Genomic DNA, 12,823 nt, shown 5'->3' on the forward strand with positions numbered 1-12,823 from the left:
AATTTCAGCACCAGATCTAAATCACTGTCTGAGAAATCATATATCGCACAAGTATTTCACTGTGCCTAGGCTACAAGAACTAACATATTGTATGTGCTGTGAAAAACCCTAAATATCGAGTATAAAACGAGCTGTGTTGTAGGCGACAAACGTCTTCTTTGCAGGGTGTCATTTCATCGCTAGGGAACGTTATTTAATGACGTCAGTAATGAACATGGTGTCTCAGCCATATCACTATAGTTTACACGTCCCTATTTCATTCTGCTGTATATTAAATATTCAAATATGTTTTGTTTTTAACTATCTATGATTATATGAACGCAATCTGACCTCTTGACCTAGGACTGTGATGGAGTATTTTATTTTAAACAATATTCGGACTAGACGTACTGCCGCAAAAATGTATCAACACAAGTACGATTTGCATAGTACATCGGTGTAATTTCAGGGTTTCTCTTTCTCATTGTTGACTCTTGTTGTTTTCACCAAGGAGAAAATATCAAGTCAAGTCAAGGAATTAAACAAAGAACCCATGCCTGGACAGTGTAAATATTTCTAAGCCAAACATTACACCTCGTGCATTTGTTAATTTTGTGTATGTTTGGAATTATAGTATATCTCGTCTTTCGATAATGATTTATTTTTTTCAAATGGCTATCGACCGTGTTCCGTTAATTATTTGTTTGAACTGTTGATCGTCGTTTCTTTCTCCATGCTGAGTTTTGGAAGGCGTCGGTGCCGACGTCTGTCATTCAACACAATCAGCCAAGACTGGACAAACATAGACCGTAATCGATGGGGGTCGTATTCAGATTGAATATTATGAATTTCAAACTGTTCATCGACCGATCACAAAATACATCTAAATATAACACATGTTCAGCGTACGAGGCCCGTTTTTAATATCACAGAAGGACTGGTTTGTGAGAAAACTTACAGGGCATATAGATCGAGTTCAGCCACTGACCGTGACTCATAGTGACTTGCTGAATATGATGTACCAGGAATATCAACAGCAGTGTGGGGGGATTTTAAAATTTAAGAAACTTATATTATTTGCATACAAGTAGGAATTCAGTTGTCATTAACTCTCATTCGGACACGCTGTAATTTTATATCACCAAATTTGAATTCAAAACAGTTTCACCTGTATATAGTCCAACTGTACTTGAACTACCAGAGTTGACTGTGCTTAAGTCACCACTAGAGTAGACAAAACCACTCTCTGGAAATGGGCCATTCCATGCATCATTCAAATTTGGTTTTATATACAACTGGTTATCAGTGCCAATGCCATACTAAAATAGTATGCAACATTACAAAATAGTATGTAACAACGCTACAACCAAACTATTTGATGATGTATGTTGCAATATGGCTGGTTACACATGTGAGGCAGGATGTACTTGCAGTTGCTGAACACAAGTACCTGATCATCTTATCCAAAGTACATTCCCACAAAGACCAGTGTGTTAGTGAATAAATCCCAATAAAGTCTTTTTGTTTGTGTAACCCTTGATGAAAATGTAAGTAATGTTGTGTGCATGTAATATTTAGACAGTAATGTGTTAATGTCGTGTTGTATTTTATAATTGCATGCAATAAATCGCTTTAAGTTGAAGGCTAGCCAATCACACGATGCCAACTATTTGTATCTGACTATTTGTATTCAAGGGCTTGTTCAGCGACTTTTAGTTTCTGGGTTCGGGTTTGCTGTACTGCTGTGGTAGCAATTTAATTTAACGCAAACTTGTCCTTATTTCTGAACTCCAGTCTGCTTTTGTTAAAGGTAGATATATAGGTGACTGTGCACGTCTGATAGATGACCTTATGAACTACACAAAAGACAGGAATATACCTGGAATTTTATTTTGCATTGATTTTGAAAAGGCATTTGACTCTTTGGAATGGCAATACATGTTTGCTGTTCTAAAGAAATATAATTTTGGGGAGTCATTTATTAACTGGATTCATTGTTTCTACTCTGATATCTCAAGTTGTGTAATGAACAAAGGCTTTTCAACTGGGTATTTTAACATGAATCGAGGTGTAAGACAAGGTGACCCTTTATCTCCTGCTTTGTTTATTTTAAGTTTGGAACCTTTACTAAATGCTATATCTGAAAATAATAAAATAAATGGTATTCAGATTGGTCCAAATCAAGTGAAATACACTGCTTATGCAGATGATCTCACCACTTTTGTTAGAGACTTGGCTTCTGCTACGGAACTATTTAGCAAATTGGACTGTTTTAGTACTGTATCTGGGCTGAGGGTAAATGCGGATAAAACGGAAGCAATGTGGATAGGTAGCTGGAGACACCGAAAAGACGAACCTTTAAAATTAAAATGGTGTTCAGATTGTGTTAAAATTGTCGGTATATATTTTTCATATAACGATGATCTTGCGACTTCAATGAATTGTGAAAAATATCTTGTGTCAGTTGGAAAGCTTTTAAAATTTTGGGCTTGTCGTAATTTATCTTTACTCGGTAAAATACAAGTTATTAGATCCTTAGCTATTTCCAAATTACTGTATACGTTTAACCTTATTTCCGTTCCTAAATCAGTATTAGTTAAACTCAACTCGATGTTTTATAATTTCCTCTGGAACGGTCCTGATAAGATCGCCAGAAACACTGTGATTGGTAATATGTTAAAGGGGGGTTTGGCTATGCCGGATTTATTGAGCATGTGTGTTGGAGCAAAAGCAAATTGGGTTAAAAAGTTTTTTGATAAAAATTACCATCCATGGAAACAAGTTTTTTATTGGTATCTTAATTCGGTAGGTGGAGCAAATTTGTTGTTCCAGTGTAATTTTAATAGGGAAATGTTACCGATAAACTTGCCACCCTTTTATGAGTCTGTTCTTCATGCATGGTCGTCAGTAAATTTACATAAACCCCCGGAAAATCTTCAAGAAATCGCAAGTGAGATTATTTGGAACAATCAAAATATTATTATTCAAGGAAAATCTATCTTTTATAGGGAATTGTATAACATAGGTATAGTTTATATTACGGATTTATATGATAAGAATGGTAAAATTCTGTCTTGGGATCTATTGGTTAATCGTTTGGAAGGCACGACAATTTTTTTAAAATGGTTTGGTCTTGTGGATGCAATTCCGAAAACTTGGCATATTAAACGTTCTTATGTTGTTAGACCCACTCTCCCGGTAAGTGTTCCTAGTGATGGTAAAATTATAGTTATTAGCAAAATGTCTACGAGAATATTTTCCCAAATACTAGTTAAAAGGAAATTTTCCCCCCCGAAAAGCGAAATATACTACCAAAATTTGTTTCCTACTATAACTTTAGACTGGAAAAAATTGTATGCACTTCCGTACAAGGTTACAATAGAATCTAAGTCACGTGCATTTTATTGTAAAATTTTGAGAAATATTCTATATATTAATTTTATTTTATTTAAAATGTCCCCAGCTTATGCATCATCTCCCCTGTGTACTTTTTGTAAAAAAACAGATGAAACTTTACTACATTTATTTGTAGACTGCCAATATTCAAAGGAGCTTTGGGGTAAAGTATTTCATAACTGGGGCAAATTTTTAAATCTAAACAGTCTGCCAGATAAACATCAATTACTACTTGGGGATGGAAATTTTAGTACTATTACAAATCAGGTTATATTACTTGCTAAACGGGCTATATACACTGCTAGGTGTCAAGATACCTTACCCAGTTTCATAGTATTAAAACATTTAGTATTGAATATTTATAAAATTGAAAAATATATTGCAACTCGTAAAAATATTATGGAGCATCATGTTAATAAATGGAGTGATTTTCCAGTCGAATAGGTCAAATTTTATGTACCTTACTCTGATAATTTGTTGTATTTGTGATTGTGTTGTACTTTTTGTTCTGTTTCCTTTTCATGTATTGTTAATTGTATAAGAATAAAAAAAAAAAAAAACCATAAATTAAAAAAAAAAAAAAAAAAAAAAAAAAAAAAAGTTGTGATAAGACTACAAGAGATTCCAGAAAAAAACAGAACACATTTGCTACCATGCTCAAATTCCAATGTGTATCTGTATATATTGATCAGACAGCTAAGTAATAATATCTGGGCATGTATTTTGATGACCATTTCAATTCAATACTAAATCTGAATATGTTTTAAAATTGATGGGTTGTATTACTTTGAAACGCAAATTGTACAAGATGTCATATCAAATGTACATATACATATACTAAACAAGCCTGACGGCTGAGATAGCTCAGCTGTTAGCAATGCACATTACAATTAAAGAACTGAAGATATCATTAGAAAATGAACAATATATATATAAAAAGCAACAAGACAAATCTGAGAGAAGTCCACATCTAGTACCTATATATGTAATTTAAAAGCGATTGGACTTGCGGTTTTCAACAAGAAGTCAAAAATATCACTTTTTACCAAAAATGACAAAAATATTCACCAAAATTAGGGAATTGAAGATATCATCATGAAATGAACAAATGTAAGAGAGGTCTACCCAAGGTACATATACACCAAGTATCAAAGCATTCAGGCTTGTAGTTTTCAAGAAGAAGTCGGAAAACTAAAACATTGACACGGACGACGACGGATGCTGACGACAGAGGACAACACTCATATGATAAGCTCCGCTCGACAGTGGAACTAAAAATATACATGTATATGAGGAAATGATCAAAAGCATTGGAAGTTTTGTAAACAAGTGCTTCACAACATGAAATGAAATTGCATAATTTTCTTTTGATATTACTTTTACATGTATTATATTTTAGTTTTTATTACCCATATATTTATTGCTAACAACTGATAGAAATGTTCTTTTTCTAAAAGATACAATAAAATATTACTATACTAAAAAAAAAAAAAAAAACTTGTCCTTCTCTAAGCGCCACTGCCTCCATAAGACTTCATTGATATCACAATAATTCTCTTCGTGTAATAATTTGAGTGTTGAGACACCATAGCGGACTATGTGAGCGGTGAGTGTCACGTGCATTTTTCAGTTTGATAGGGGAGTCGTCAGAATTAATACCTGTTTCATTAATAGCGGAAACGATTTTTGTGGCAAGGTTCTTTGAAATGTAAATACGATCAATACGAGCACCCTTGTTATTGTTTTCACACGTGTATTTTTTGTGGGTTGTATCGTCGGCAAGTCACCTCCCAGAGTGAATGTATCTGAAGATTTCAGAAAGTGTTTCAACACTTTGAAGTTTTCTATTCATTCATTAGGAATAAAAGATGTAATGCTTTGAGATGTAATGCGCGACCGGGTATAATAAGACTGACCTATAGGATGTTAACACGGCTTTTTTTTAAATAATATAGCAACTCCGCCAGTTCTGTTCCAAATGCGAGAACACTATTTCACACTACTAAGTAATTCGCAACTTGTGCTCATCTATGTTGGGTGTATGTGTTCCCTGCAGAAAATTAATGTACTAAAATAAAATCGAAAATTTCATACCGTCTATATTTCTACCATTAATAGTATTAGTAATGGCTGCCATCACACCAATGAGTAGCACAAAAACAGGTTGTTATCCATTACTTATCAGAATTAAATACTAAGTGTTTAAACAGTTTCGTTGTCAGTTTTGATACACGGTTTTCTCTTTAGCGGAAAGGTCCTCCGATTTGCGTAGATGCCATAACGCCTTTATGAGTGACAGACAGAAATGTGCACATTTTTCGATTATTAATTAGAATATTTCAACTTCTCATGCAAAAAGAAACGGACTTTTTTGGACAGTTGTTCACTGAGCTGCGACATTTTAGAGACACAAGACCTCATCGACTGAGTATCATTATCGTCGTAATCGCCAACATCATTCTCATCAGCTAGACTATTATCCAGAACTTCAAAGCTGTTACTTTTGGGTAGACCATCGAGTAGCGTAGTAGAAGATCATCTTGTGCTCGGTTGATTTTGTGCTGATGACTGCCCGGTATCCAACTCGAAGGAAGCTTGTGTTAAAGGTTGTTGGTGAAGAAATGGGTCTTACCCTGCCTTCAACAATTGAAGCAGTATTCATTGATAGGTTAGACGGTGTTTTTGTGCTCTGTGGGTCTTGTGTGGATTGTAAAGAGACTACAACTGTGTTTGGAGTGCTATCAATTAAATTATTTATTAGACCAGTACTCGGAACTATTGCCGATTGGTTGGTTTCAATGGAATTCGGTGATATATGTTGCTACATACGTATTACCTTTGTTTATATGATCATTACAATAGTGCCAATGGCATCCGGGGTTTCAGACGCAGTTACCGCTGTGTTGTTTTGGGGTTGACCATTAATCTGTAGAGCAGAATAATTTCACCCAACGTGGACTGTACTTTTGCAATTAAAGCATTAAATGTCGTTAGCTGAAATATAAATCGGGTAGACATGGCTCTCGTAAGACATATGAATCACGCCATTAAAGCATTTCTGAGACAAAACCCTGATTTAACATGCTTTAAACTTTCTTTCTTGCAGCCAAAATGTATGAAGCGGAATGTAGAAGCAAGAACTTTTCCATATGCATGCAAGTATGAGTGTGGTATGAAAGTTGGTATATTGGATAAGACAACTTTTGAAGCAGGTTTGATCAACATCCCGGGTTAAATGAAGGCAGTGTTTATATTAACACCTGTAACACATAGCTTATTCACAGGATTCGGATTTGTCAACCACCGACCTGTTCATTCTTAATGCTGCTTCAATGTTTTCCAAGCCAACTGATTCAGTAATACGTTCAACGTAATCATTCACTGTAGCGCCTTCAATACCTGTAAACCTAAAGACATTTTTCATTGACATCTTGGAAATGGCACCATCAACGTCTGCCGCCACATTGGATTGCAGTAGCGAACGCCAGGGACCAAACCACAGTCACCACCAAGCTTTTCAAATCCTACAGTGGATACAGTACAAGTTCGTTATCTGTGATAGGGTTTCTTCATAAGTATCAATGTACAACAAGAATAAATGAACCCCAATCATATACTGTAGTATTGCTATTTTGCGGGAGCCAAAAAATAGACGTCCTCTCCTTTCAAGAAAAAGTAGAAGATTTGATTTTTAACATAAACTGTAATGCATCTTGTAGACAGTTTACATGTGAAATATTACATTACACAATTTAATACTAACAAGTATAGACCAGCTCTTTATATTAAATACTGTAACTGACTAGTGTCATTTACTTTCCATGAAACTTCGTTATGACATCAAAATTTCTGAAATAGATTCAATTTATTTAAAAACTTGGAATACTGAAATTCAATTAAAATACGTTTTTTGATCCTACTATGGAATATGTCAAATAGTTCGGCACGAGTAAGGCTATTAAAACTGTCAAAATGTGTTGTGTGGATAACAATTTTAGCAGTTGTCGAAATATAATTAATTAACTGCTGAAATACTTTATAACCCATTTTAGGGGGTGGTCCAAAATTAAACCACAATAAAGGAATACTGTCACCCTCAGACAAGCGTTGGAAAGATCAATCACAATCTTTAAAACCGAGTCAAGACGCGAACATTAAAGAAATAAGTGCATAAGTTCGTCTGGAATGTGTCGACATAAAGGACATTCATTACTGTCGTTACTGGTGTACCCTGCTGCATGCATGAACTGAACTGTCGAAATCTTCCCTTTATGTAGGCGCCATTGAATGTCACCTTCTTTTTTGTAAATGGGAGGATCGTAAATACAATTAAAATCCGGCTTGATGTCAGCGGGTATATCTAAATAGTCTCTCCACACTGTGTCAAACCTCGCATTATTCAAAGCTATTGTCTTAATCAATAACTTATATATAGCGCCATTCTCAAATTTGTAAAGACAAATATATTCGTCATTCTCTACCTCTATTTTACAGAGCAAAATGAAATTATATATTATATCTCGGCCTGCACCCGTGTTTTAAAAAAGTTTCTTTTTTTCCTTGATGCGAGTTTCTACATTTGTGTCAGTGGATCGGCTGTTCTCGAGATTACACAGTTCGTTTTCTAGAATATTTTTAGTTTCTTCAATAGTCTAGTAGCCAAGGCCAGTATTTTTTGAGTTCGTGGTCCTCTCCTCTCCTCTCTCTATTACCTTCATCATTTTTGGTGGATGCCAAACAAATTGTCGCATATTTAATTAGTTATAACACTTTGAGCCCCCCCCCCCCCTTTACATCCAAAGGCCACTTTTTAGTCTATGCCTGTGACTGTGTATATCTACCGTCATTATTTTTTATGATGCATCTGGACAAGTTTTTAGCAAAATCCTTTAAAACTTAAAAGGTATAGAGGGAAATTAATTTATAAGTACTTAACTCCTAAACTCAAGTCAAATTCAAATTGAAATGGCTTTGGCAAGGTTGGAACATACACATTAAATACACATAGCCCTACATACCGTGGGTTGTATTTCCAGCTGCTAACCAAGGTAACAAAGAAAATTCCATATTGGATGAACATACTTCCCTGAAGCTGTGTGTTCAGATTGTTAACTTCATATTGCATATACAATATGATATACATAATTATGGTATTCTTTGATAGCATTCAATGTGGTGATATATAACAGAAAATATGGCAAAAACATACGTTCATGTTTAATGGTTTACTAAACACAAATTAACACATTATTCAAACAAAACAAAACAGTATTCAAATAGTAAATAGCATACCAATTATTCTATAGTTTATTCAAGAAGAGAATGTTCATCTTCGTCATTGTCCTCAATGTTGGTACACTCAGAGAAACAGCATCATGCTGGCGTACATGCCATTTTAACTTTACGACAGCCACAACGTCCTGTACAATCTTTTTTGCATTTACATGTTGTCAATTCCTGTAAAACAGTTGGAGCTGCCGATTGCTTCATCAACACTGGTTCACAATTTTCATTCCATCCATGACCACATGGTGAAGGTAATTCAGAGTTTCCATCCAGACAGCGAATCCATATTGCTGCTTGATAGTTTGCCCTACAAACATGCTGTTGAAGGGTATCCTGACATGGTGGTAAATATGTATTTCGCTTTTGAGTTTTACAGAACAAACTGTATCGTAATGAATTAATTAGAATGTCGTCACAGCGAATCTTCTTATACAAAAACACAATAAAACTTTCAGCGAATTGCAACGTCTCTTCTGAACAATCAAATGATTTTCCAAGATTCTGTAGAAGATCGGCGCATGAAGTAGCTATGGTTAGAGCAGTTTTCTTTCCAATTCTAGCAAATCCAGATGTTGTGTCCGCTCCTGTTAATGCATGTAAAGCTGGAAGGATTCTAGCTAATCCTCCAAGTGCTCTGCTTATTTCTGAAATGTTAATATACATAAAGTTGGCTTTCTCGCCTGTTGCAAAATACACTGTTCCTGCCAATCTTGAGGCACTGGCAATGCATAAAACAGCCACATCTGTGTCTGGACTATGCATAATCACAGTTTCATAACCTGTATCGAAAGCATGGTTAGCATGAAAGACAAGTCTTGTGTCTGCCTCTTCATGTGAACAAGACAGACTAGGAATAATAGTTGCAACAGAGTTACTTCTCAGGGCAGTGCAAGTCCATTAGCTTTCTTCATTCCAGCCAAAAAGACTATTTGGTCAATTTCTAGTAAATGAGCAGAATGCTCTAGCCAATATTTATGAAGAAAATCAACTAAATTGATCTTATACACAGTGAGTGAAATAAATTTGCTCCATTGTTTCGGGATCAATGTCTGGTTCATAAATGTAAATTGTAATTCCACCAGATTTAGTTCGGCGAGACCTCTCGCCCATTTTAATTGATTTCTCAAAATACTGATCACTCACAATATCAATTCTTGCCACGGACTTTGATGTTACCAGAATATAATCAAATAATTTATCCCCATATTCTCCGAATGATTGGCAAGAATGTGCAAGTTGTCCTGTGCCTTGAATGACGGCCATAAGGTCGAAGGAAACACACCACTTACATTCGTCAGAGATAGAAATTGTGTTGCTAGCATGTACATTTGCTAATTGTTCAATCTCATGTAAAAGATTTGCTTTCTGGGTCTTACGTAGTGTCCCGTCAGATGTAGCAATTGACAGAGGTATATTGGCTAGTTCATACTTGAAAAGTTCTTTCAGACTGAATTTCCGACTTTGAGCAATGACTACAAGTCTGGAAAATAGATTTTTTGGACAATGAACCTTTCTTCAGGCTTGCAAAGGTATGTATTTTATTGCGTTTAATCTTGTCAAAGAACATCTGTCCTTGCGCAAGACGACTCTGTACAAAGTTATAAAGAGCTTCTTCACCTAGGATGCAAGATCCTAGGAGGCATTCTGAATCTTTTTCAGACAACTGACAACCTGAGGCAATGTTTGAAAGTGGGGATGGGTCATCAATGGAAAATGGATTTACCCACTCTTCAAACTGGTTATATATCTTGCAGACAATATCATTATCTCGAGCTATTGTATTTTTGTGTAGATCTTTATTGTTTTAATTTGCGTCATCATTCATTTCAAGAACTGTTCTAAGATGGCAAAGAAGATCAGCTCTGTTGTGTGCAGTAAGTATCCAGCGATGAACACTTTCTGCCTTGTTTGAAAATCCAACAATACCACCACTTGTTTTGCTATCTATGTTCAATGTCTGTTCCAGTGTCTGGTCAACTGGTATTTGTGCAAACTTTTGGCTGGATCTTGCAACTACAAAGTCGCCATTCATAAAATGTTCATGGACACCAAGTGCTCTATCTTCAAGCTCCAACATTTGTACATAATAAAGAGTAGCATATCGTGAATAATTATGTCTATAAAATGCAAAAAAAAGTATAGTAAGATTGATCTCAGAGATGAGAGATGCATGTTCCAATTTCCTTCTCGCTCAGCTATAATGAATGCTAAAAGAATGTCAACCATTTGAACATACTCGAACCAGAATAAAAACATTTGTGACTGGGATGATTTATCATTAACAGTAGCATCTCTCAACTGCAAAAGAGGACCCAGAAGTTTAGTTAAGTCTTTAACTGCATTGGGTATATCAGGCCTGATATCATCTTGAAACAAGTCACGAACAACAGTAACTGCAGATCTTATAGACTGCCTGTAATTTTCATTAAGATCTTTATACGGTAAATTGTTATGCAATAATCTTTCAAGGGCCTCTAACACCAACTTATGAGCCTGTACAGCTCTATTATAAGATCTTCCAGTCATGATACCTGGGACTGATCCTTCTGCAAATGCTCCACTTTCCACCAGCAGATCTTCAAAGCCACTACATTCCATTCGTTTACCAAGTACAGCGTGGAATGCAAGCAATACATGAAATGAGCCCATTCTCAATACAACATTTTGAAATTCATTTTTCCATGGCTTTACAGTAAATTGCTTGGTCTAAAACTAATATAGTGTGTGTCTGTCCAACATGTCTAGTAATTTTGTCAGCTATGTCCAACACTGTGTACACAACATCATACTGTGTTGGCGATGCATTGATCACAGGGCAATAACCTATGACAGATAACACTGGCGAGTGTGAGAAGCTTTCACGTTAAAGCCAGTCCATCCAGGAATATATTGCTGTTCTCTCATATTTACATCACCGTCTGTTTCAAGTGTTATTAGTTTAGTAGGTAGTGCTCTACACAGGATCCATGCTTCATCCAGGGATAATTTCTCAGGATGCATGGTTCTGGACAACCAGGTTACATTTTTAGACTGTAGCACTGGACATGGCCGTCTTCGGGCAGTAAATACATTTTCACATTAGGTTCTTTGACTGTATCTAAAGACATTTTACGCACATAAATGTTATCAATGAAACTACCAGATAATAATGGATTATTGCTCTTTCGCTGTATTACTATCATATTGGTACAGTGTGTGGTATTTTTACCGTCTACAGTCTCCTCAGTGAAGTCATTGTTGTCTGCAGCGATTTGTGTGAACACATCAGCCTGTACATTGGAAGGAACAATTACTTCTTCTTCAGTTACCTGTTGTTTTTCTGCCATAGAAGTTTCGATTCGAAGCAATTGGTCATATAATACACAATGTCCAAGCCTATTCAGCAATGTAATAAGTTCTCGGCTTCGGGTTATGTGGTGGATGGCATTAGCAACTGCAATATGTTTCGAGGTATGTTTGCGACCATTAGATGTCACATAGACTAGGTCTTGACCAATGGCAGGAACACGCTTAGAGCGATCGTCAGCTGCAGAAATCAGAGGGTCCATCAAGTTGGAATTACTAGTTCCTGCGACCAGCCACTGAAGAAAAAGCAAAAGGCAAGATCCTACTTGGTTCTCCATTTCAAAAATATTAATATCTTCTGGATCTTGTGGTATGTTCTGAAAGCCTTTTACCTCTTTTATTTCTGCATTCAGAATAAGTGCTGCTCTAATTAGAACAGCAGTCTTGTCATCAATGTCAAGCACTGGTGCATCAACATTTAACACTGCATCTGCAGTAACCTCTGTTGAGGACTTCCGGTGATATTGTCACTGGCAAAAACAAGCTCACTTTTGTTTCTTGATTCAGGTCTGTGGAAGGAAATTAGTGTACCATAATGCTGTAGAAGACGCTTTTTATTCTACCAGACCTGTAGTTGTGTGCTTTCACATTAAATGTGCATAGGATTTGTCGATACCTATCTTGTATATTTGTCAGTTCATATATATGGTTCAGCTGAAAAAGTCCAACAACAATTTCGAATAGCAGCATACTAAATGCTTTGCTGTACTCATTTCTTGTTTCACCATCAGAACGTTTGATGCGAGCAAGGTGATCTGTAGATGTAAAAGTTTGATAACATTTCTTACGGTACTTTTCCTCATATGCTATAAGATCA

Source organism: Saccoglossus kowalevskii, chromosome 14 (assembly GCF_978046115.1).
Source record: "Saccoglossus kowalevskii chromosome 14, keSacKowa6.1, whole genome shotgun sequence".
Lineage (NCBI taxonomy): Eukaryota > Metazoa > Hemichordata > Enteropneusta > Harrimaniidae > Saccoglossus > Saccoglossus kowalevskii.